Here is a 9232-nt window from a genome sequence, read left to right as displayed (position 1 = left end):
GTGAGAAAAGGCAATTGTAAATTGTATTGGTCTACAGGGTATATTTTTGATACCTTCAGTGAATTATGTCAATATTTTACGCAAGGAAGGACTTAAACAAAACACAGTATTACATGCTGTAAAAGAGGTTCTGTTCTTACATGCAGGCTTTGATGCGTTTGTCCATTGTATGGAAGGGTTTAAAAAAAAAAAAGGTAACAATGATCCATCAAAGTTGTCTGGGAGTCAGGAGAATGTATGTACTTAGTTTAAAAAAAAAAAAACCAAACAAAATCTTGCCATGGTTGCAGGGCCCCCCGTTACACACACCTTTGCTGGTTGTAGACGTTGATTCTCCAGAGCCCTCCGAGCTGGCCGGGGCAGGGGCAGAGCCGGCATGAGACCGGCGTGGCAGGGAGTTCACAGGAAACTTTAAAAAAAAAAAAAAAAGACAAAAAGGAAAAAAAAGGAAAAAAAAAGTTTTTATTGTATTTTTGTGATACACACGAATGCTCTACTTTACATTATTTTTTTCATTCCATGATGTTGGCTCATATCTGCAGTTACATGGTTAAAGAACAAAATATTAGACTTTTTTTTCATTCACTTCTGCTTTCTCGCTCTGGGGGGAAAAAACAAATGGCAAAAAAAAAAAGAAATAAAATGTATTAAATGCTTTGCATTCTATGCGCTAGAGGAGCCCCAGCCCAGCCCAGCCCGTCTGGGTGGGCGGCAGCCCCCGCGTCCTACGCGCGGGCCCAGCGGCACAGCCGGAGCCGTCACCTTCCCCACGGATCTTTCTTTTCCCCCTGCAACGTTCCCAGGTTGATTCTGATTTCAAAGCAAGAGAATGATGATGTTTGTTGTTTGTTTGGGGGTTGGTTTTTTTTTTTGTTGTTGTTGTTGTTGGGGTTTTTTTTTGGTTTTTTTTTTTACAATGTACAGGTTTTTAATGTTCATCAATGTTTGTGTCTTTTCTGTTGTGCTTTTTTTTTTTTTTTTTAAGAAAAAAAAATCCGAGACAATGCACAAGCGATGTGGAAGTCTTTCCGTTCCCAGGTTATTGCTGCTGGTGTCTCCGTGGCTCTGAGCTGTACAAACTCACAGAGCTGATGTCTGGGCATAACGCTATTAAAATGTTGCAGATTTTGCTGGGAAAAAAAAGAATTATCCAAATCCAACCCATCTTCAAAGCTGCCTCCTTAACCGATTCGGAAAAAATAGAGAAATAAACCCCAACCACAACGAAGAATAAAGTTCCCACTTGGCACAGTAGCAATACTGTGTGCTGCTTGGTGTCTCCAGATGTCCAGGAAGGCTCCAGGTGCCGGTGGAAGGTGGCTGCGGAGCTGACGATGCCGGGTGCCCGTGGATAGCAGCTGCAGGGCTGGCGGTGCTGGGTGCTGGTGGAAGGTGGCTGCAGAGCTGGCAGCTCCACCAAGTGGCATTGCAGACCCTGCCAGCATCCCAGCAAGGGTTGAGACATGGCAAGAAGGCGAGAGAAGGGGGACGGAGCTGCTGCCTTTGGGGCGGAGGTGCTGAGCTGTGGCTTTGCCATGGCTGGTCTTGCCAGTGGTGCTGCAGCATGCTGGGGATGGAGGTGCTGGGGTGGCATTTGGGTCCCTCACCATGTGGGCACCCCGTGCCAACCCTGCAGTCGTGACATCAGGAAGGGCCACGGGCTCCAGCCAGGAGCTGCAGAGCCACTTTCTCACTGCCCCAGCTGGAGCAGGGTTGGGTTGCCCTCCCTGTTAGTCCCAGGCAGCATTCAGCATGGGTGGCACCTGAAGCCATGGGATGGAGAGTTTAAGAGCCTGTCCCACTTAGTGCCAGCCCCATAACGGTGTATCTCTTTGTCTCTCCACTGTGTTTTCCCTGTGTGCAAGGTGAGGGGCCAGGGCTGGCCAGGAGCCCCAAAGCCCCAAAGCCCAGCAATGCCCAGGGTGTGCTGTGAGTGTGGCAGAGGAGTTTTCAGGTATTTGTGGGGTTGTTTCAGCCCTTTTAGGGTTTTTGGCTCGGTGCTGCTGGATGGATGGTTGGGCAGATGTACCCACCAGCTTCTGGGCAGGGCAGTGTTTGCAGGAGGGGACAGTGTTGCAGAGCTGGGAGGACATGGAGGTGCTGGGGAGGCACCCATGACCCCCCCCAGCTGCTGTGGTGCTCCAGCAGCCTCACACCCCTGCTCCGTGGGGCTCTTTTGTGGAGCAGGACACTTGGCTAATGTTCCCAGCTCTGTGTAGGAGCTCAGTCCCCAGCTGTGCTGCACGTCCCCATCATGCCAGGACAGCCTGCCCTGGGCTGGGAGCCAGCGTAGGGGAGCAGGCCAGGGGTGCATGAGACTGGGAGAGAGAGAGAGACGAAGGATTTGCTCCAGTGGGAACCTACACTTGGGGAGTCCCCCTTGCTGGGAGCCACAGCACTGCTTGGTTTTGCCACTTTCTGTCTTGCTGCGTCTCCATCGTCAGGTCTCCCCGCACACATCCCATCCCACACGGATGCTCCTGCAGCCGCCTGTCCCCTGGAACATCCCTGCAGCAGCAGGGACAAGGATAGGGGAACACTGCGGGGGGAACATGGGGCAGCAACAGCTCCTCTTGGGGAGCTCTGAGCCACCTTCCTGGGGTGCTGGAGTGGGGACCATCCTCCCACTGTGGGCTAATTAATTTGGGTCAAATCAACATGGGCAGGAGGCTCACAGCCACTTGGTGGGGATCCCCCCTGGGTCTGGGGGCTGCAGCAGGATGGCCCCCATTTCCCTGCTCTGATGTGGGCTGGAGGAGCGTGGTTTTGGGAAAGGGGAAGCTGCTGCTCCTACAGGTTGTGGTGCTTCCCCCTCTGGCCGTCGTTCTCCCCACTGAGGCATCCTCAAGCACCCCAAAACCTCCCAGCACGGTCTGATGGCACCTCCTTGTGCTGCCAGCTGTGGTTGTGCCATCCAGGAGAAAGTCACGTTAGACTATTAAAAAAACCCCTAAGTTTAAACTTAATGTTCACCAACTTTGTAACTTGTACAAACAGGCAAACAAAGTATTGGACAATTTATCGCTTGAACTGTACCGGGGGGAAATATCTCTATTTGTATCCAGCCTCTGCACAGCTGGTGTGGAGGAAGTTGTACGACAGCTGGGGCTGTACAGAGACGACCAGGTGTAAATAATTCCACAGCTTGCTCCAGAGGGGAGGGGGTTCTTCTGCTAAAGGTGATGGGTTTGTTCACTGTTACTTGCTCGGCGTGCCCACCAGCGAGCGCTGGGGGGGCAGTGGGCGACCACTGCCATACTGGTTAAATAATAAAAAAGCAAACAAACCAACCCAATCCAAAAAGCTTATTTGGGAGCAGAACGCAGCATGCTCCTGCCTGTGGGTGTGTGTGAGCCTGGGAAGGGTGAGTCACTCCTGGGGCAGCCAAATCGGGGGAGTGGGGCGGCTGATGGTGAGGGGCTGGGGGTGGATTGGGGACCGCTGCGCTGCAGGGCACTGATGGGGTGTCCAAGGTACAGTGGGCAAAGGGGACAAAGGGATGGTGCTTTTCTGTGTGCCCCAAGGGCACAGTGAGCACCCCGAGACCTGCGTGTCATTGCCCCAGGGTTGCAGGAAGTTACTGGGGAGGCTAATGGGCCCCTACCCAATTAAGAAGTGAAACAGAAGCCCTGGTATCTATTTGTGGTTCTAAATTGCTTTACTTCTGACACCTGTCCCATGGGGTGTGGTTGACTTTGGCCAGGAGTCTTCAAGTCCCCCTCCCACACCTGCAGGGCTGATGCTCACAGGGAGCTTTTCCTGCTGCCGGGAGTGATGAAGACAGTGAGCTGAAGGGAATGGCTGTGCACAAGGATTAAGTGGATGACTATCTGGAATTTAATCCATGGAAGGGCTGTTAGTTGGTTTGGGGACCTTCTGCTGCCTTTCCTAGGGCTTAGAAATGGATTTTATACAAATGACACTTTCCTGAGGACAGCAATGAGCGTTTCAGGCAGGGTGTACCTTTTCCTTCTGCCAGCTCAGCCTTCCAGCCCTGATCCAAGTGGCTGCAGTCCTGGAGGAGGGCTGCCAGTGCTGCCTGACTAGTTTCTTTGCCCAAGGGATATCCAAAAGGTTCCTCTGGATCCCCAGACACCATCTGAAATCCCTCCAGGTACGTACCCAAACTGACCAAACCTGCCTCCTCTGGTCTCTGTGTGCTCTTCCAGCAACCAGCTCCCATGGCAATAATGCACTAAGCAGATGCTGCTGGCTCTTACAGATTAGCCTAAAGATCTCTGAGACCAGTGATTGTGTCGAAAACCTTCTTGCAAAGCTTTTGCTGCTCTGAAGGCAATTAGAATAAGTTAATAACTAGTACAAACAGGAGCCAGGCTGTTCAGCCTCTCACATCAGGGTTTAAACACTGACAGGGGCTGACAGCAGTCACCCTGGTCAATAATTCACACTGATGTTGAAGAAGCAGAAGGTGGTAAAACTTTAAGTTCAAGGCCAACACTTAGAATTTAATGAGGGAAAACTTTAGGTCTACTTGAAAAGCTTTTACATAAAGAGATGAAAATGAAATGGGACAAAAGCAGATGGCTTTGAAAACCAGCAATAAAAAGATGTCAGCAATCCAGATTCACTCATATTTTGGGTGGTAGATGGGTTTTTCAGGGGAAATGGAAGATAAAAGATGTTCCCTGATGCTTTTGCCCTGGACAGAGACTGTGAGAAAGCGCAGGAGCATTGTGACCTTCTCCTGGTGATGAATTGGTGTTTAGTCAGGATTATAGGAAATTTCTTTTCTTTTGGAAAGAATTAAAACAAGAGGAAGAATTTTTTAGCTAGGCTAGGCTGAGTTACAAGAGCAGGGAGGAAAGGGCATGAGATGGAGATTGTCATTCCTGCAGGACACTGCACTGGGCATCAGCACCCTCCCCACAGGCTGCAGGTGATGGGTAGGGGAGTGGGATGGTGTACCCAGCGGTGAGCAGGGCAAGACTTTTTTTAGAAGAGGGTACAAATTACACCAGAATACCAACCCTCTGTGCTGGTAGCACCCAGCCCTGTGCCCTCCCCATGAAGGCAGCCCACAGTCCCCCCCACACCAGCCCCAGCAGAGCAGGGGCTCTGCAGCTGAGCAGGTCAGACGTGCCTTTAGCCAGGAGAGCTGGTAACCACTCCTGGGCTCTGTATGGCAGGAAGCATTTTATACTCTCCTGACAACTGCAATCCAAATAGTCATTCATCAGTTCTTGCGATTTGCCGTGAAATTATATATGCTCTGTGATAATGATGCAGGGGCCTAAAGAGCTGATCTTGGCAGGAGATGAGACGGGGTAGGTTGGCGAGTAACTTAGAAGGAAAATAGTGGCTTTTGGTGGGATGCCTGGCTCTTATCAGCTCTAGAACCCTGAAGGGAACTGGGCAGAGGTTAGGGGTGTCCAGGCTGGCTGAGCTCTGCCTGGCTTCTGTGCCCATCTGGAAAGAGTTGGGCTCCTAAGAAACTTGGGAATGATTGTCACTGTGTGTGTGTGTGCATAACAGCTGAATTAATTGTCAGGTTTATTTATCCTCTCATTTTTTGGCATCCTGTAATTACCAAAATGAGTATTTGTCAGGACTGCAGGCAGCAGAATGGTAATAAATCACTGGCCACAGACAGGAGGTTGGAACAGTTGTGTCTGAAGTGAGCTGAGATCGGTTTCAGCTTTTTACTGAAGGGCAAGTGCTTGGGGGGGCTGATAGGCTGGGGCAGAAACAAACAAAAACCAACAAACAAACAAACCAGCTTTGCAGAAATGCTCCTGAAATGAAATCCATGGATTCTCCATAGAGTTCTCCAGCTATGGAGATATCCCCTAACAGGGATACAGGTGGGCTTGGGGAGGTGAAGGCTCAGCAGGTCCCCGTGCATGGGACATTGCCAGGCCCGGCAGGGCTGCAGGTCCCTTCCCACAATGGCACCAGGGTGACCAAAGTCACCCCTGTGAAACACACAGTGGGGAAGGTCTTTGTGCCCTGAACTGAAAATCTGCAGAAACAGGGTTGAAAGGTGAAATCCTTGTGCTGCAAACACACCACTTTCTGAGTCCTGCTTTGCAGAGTGGGAGGGTGACTGGATCTCACCAGAAGCACCACATTCATCTCAGCTGCAGACACAGCTCACTGACAGGTGAGGCTTTCCTCTTGTTGGCCCTTGTAAAAGGAGAACAGGCAGAAAGGACTGCCCATGGTGCTTGGGAGGCTGGCCCAGAGATCAGTTTTTGCCACCTACATCTTGGAGAGCGCATCGGTCACGCATTGTTCCGAGTCTGTGGTTTTGAAGAGGTTGGTGTGTTTCCCTTCTTTGGAAATAATCTGACTGTCCCTCAGTAAGAGCATGGAACCTGACGAAGCACAGGGTGTTGCAGGGGTGGTAAGCTCCATCTGGAGAGCTCTCTGCTTTGAAGTCGGATGCTGTTTTAAACTCTGCAGGGTACTTTTGCTTAGAAAAAGCAGCAGTTGTCAGTAAAGATTGATCTTGGTCCAGAAATTTTTGCTGCCCCCTGACTTCTTTTCATATTTATTAGTCATTTGCAATCTCTTTGATGACTAGATGCATGTTCAGCTTGGAGAAAACTCTGTTGGAGTATTTGCTGAAGCAGTGTCAGGGGATAGGACACACTGACCACACTTGCTATGAGGCCCAGCCATGCTAACGATGGTGCAGGTGCATTTAGATTAGTCATTATTAATTGCCACAGCAGCCCCTGTGTTCCCAAGCAGAGGCTGAGGAAACCCATGGAGTCAGCAGAATCCCTGGGGAGGTTGGTCTGAGGTCTCACCCATGGGTGTGCAGCCCTGGTCAAGCCAGCCAAGGTCGATTGTTCCACGGGCTGCAGGTCAGTAACTGTGGAAAACGCTGTGCCTGTGGGAGTGGAGCAGCGCCAGGGGCTGCTGGGGGCTCCTTTCCTGCCTCTGGTAGCACAGGGGCAAGGTTTCATGAAGAGCAAAAAGCAGAGCAACACCATCCAGGAGGTTGCTGTTGAAGACACTCTATCTTCATTCAACACATTCCTCCAACCACTGAGTGCAACTGTGAGCAGGTGCAGTGTGATGGGCCCCAAATCAGCTCCACTGAGAATGGGACTCTGAAGAGGTTTAGACTACACTGACTCTGGTGTTTGTTTGCAAAAGTCCAGCCTTTAGCTGTGAAATCCTGATCCAGCTCTGCCCAAGATCCAGGAGTATTTTCTGCTGCTGTTTCATCCTGAGCCCTTTCCAGAAAGCAAAGCAGCTGCCAGAGGTCAGACACAGGGAGCCTGGTCGGTGCGTGCGTGAAGATGGGTGCCAGGTCTGGATCTGCATTCCAGTTGGACCAAAGCAGAGCTTTTCCCCATGGGGATGTTAATCCTGGTCCTTGGCTTAGAGCCATCTCCAGCTTTCATGTTTTTGTAACTGAAAAAGAGCACCATTCTGTTCAAGGGAAGAAAAAGTCCTTATAGCCCAATGAGAAGTCGCAACTGGCTCCTTAGTGCTGAAACCCATCTAACTCCGCCCTGCTGGACCCATTTTTAAGCTACAAGTCCCCATGGGCAGCCAGGACATCCTGTTCCCCTTCAGGCCAGCAAGAACTCCTGAGTTGGAGCTGCCTCCTCTGTCCACTGGTGAAGGAGAAATCAAACAGCAGAGGTTGGAAACCAAATAGCAGAGGTTGCTTTTGGGTCTCTTTGGGGGGGAGGGCAGCCTTTTTATTAGGTCCAGATGTTGCTTTCTGCCCCGGGCCATGCTGGGAAGTAAAGCAAAGTGTGTTAATGTTGGCTGGAAGAGCCTCTTTGGAAACAGGCTCAAAGGAAGCAGGTTTCTCCTGTGCCCGTTTCCTGGGGGAACAGGGGAGATGGGCCAGCACAGGAGGCACAGGCATGGGGTCACCCTGCTGCTGAGCAGTCTCTTCCTTTCCCGCTCTAAAATCTCCCAGCAGTGAGTATGGCTTCAGCCAGCCACCCACTTCTCCAGGGCTCTTGGGTACCTGCTGTCCCCTGGTGAGTGGCTGCTGTCCCCGAGCTCATGGCACCCACAGGGAGGGTTGTCCCCATTGCTGAGCTGACAGATCCCTTCTAGAACAATTCCCTATTGGGTTTTGTATCAGGATGTGGAGATGGAGGACTCTGTGTGAGGGGCGAGGCTGCTCTCCAGATGTTATTTTTCACCATTAGGCAGTGTTTAAACATGCTATGATTTCTTCCCCCCCTTTCTGAGTGCATAGAGGAGAGACCCTTGGAGGAGTGAAGTGAGTGGCAGGGGGAGGGCAAATGAAGCTTTTCCAGAAAGTGCTGAGCTGGGCACTTTGCAGCCGGCTCTGCTGGGCTGTGGCACCACGGCTGCTTAACAGAGCTGGGCTCCAACGGGTCCCCAACAGCCAGTGCCAAGCCTGGAGGCCTTCGGAACACGTGGCTCATTAACAGTGTGCTTCAGCTATGGCTGGGGCTCACACAGAGAACTGGTGCTGCCAAAACACTTACAAGTCCCGGAGGACTCAGGAAGGGCCCAAGCTGCAAAGTTCAAGGGCAGATCTGGAGGCAGAGCAGAGCTGTGCTCAGCAAAGCACCCTGAGCCTCAAGGGCTGCTCCGCCACTCCCTGCTCCACTCCATCTTCACTTCACTTGAAAAACAGGCTCAGACTAGAGCTGGAAGGATGCTCAACTCCTCTCCCAGATACTAGTCAGAAATATGCGTGGTTCTGGGTGCTCTCTCCTCTGGTTTAATCTATATCCCAGAGTAAAGCCTGCGCTCAACCAGCCAAGGATGCTCCCAGAGGTCTGAGATGCTGCCATCCCAAAATGCCCACTAGAAGCTGGATCTGAAGTTAAAACCCCAGCTCTGCCCCTTCAAGGCCATCCTACTTGGCCACAATGGGTCCATAACACGATGTGCATCATCACCTCAGCAGCCCCCGGCACTGGGGATGCCCGTCCTTGAAGCCGTCGGGCGGCTGAGCTCTTCAGCAGCAAAAATGGATATCCTGGAAGTGCAGGCGCTAAAAAAAAAATCCCTGTCGGAAGCACAGCAAAAGCCATCTGTGAGTGGAAGAGGTCAAAGAAGAACACAAAGGCTTTTATTTCCTGGAGGCATTTGTCAGCAAGACAAATGTGGGGGTTTTTTAAAATTTGCTGCCATTTCCTAGCTGGCCGCCCACGCAAGCACCAAATGGACTTTAGCTCGCACAGAGCGGGGTGTTGGCCTGTGTCCTTTGTAATCCAATGCTCAGGACTCAGCTGAGGAGTCGGCTGGATCACTGTTTGTT

General features: G+C 51.3%; 1 protein-coding gene across 2 annotated transcripts in view; it reads right to left on the bottom strand.

Moving 5' to 3' along the window:
- Positions 1-314: 314 nt before the first annotated feature.
- Positions 315-9232, bottom strand: part of LOC113970583 (refilin-A-like) — a 29301-nt gene continuing 20383 nt past the window's right edge. Inside the window, exon 4 of one of the 2 annotated variants that reach the window (XM_027689674.1) lies at positions 315-409. The gene's annotated coding sequence lies outside the window, so the exon portion shown is untranslated. Of the gene's footprint in view, positions 410-8955; positions 8981-9232 lie in introns of those variants that run through there. The other variant, XM_027689675.1, reaches the window with a different exon arrangement.

This window comes from Neopelma chrysocephalum, unplaced genomic scaffold (assembly GCF_003984885.1).
Source record: "Neopelma chrysocephalum unplaced genomic scaffold, ASM398488v2 Primary Assembly neopelma1_77, whole genome shotgun sequence".
Classification (NCBI taxonomy): Eukaryota; Metazoa; Chordata; class Aves; order Passeriformes; family Pipridae; genus Neopelma; species Neopelma chrysocephalum.
Note: the sequence above shows the minus strand (reverse complement) of the source record. Positions and strands in the feature narration are given on the sequence as shown.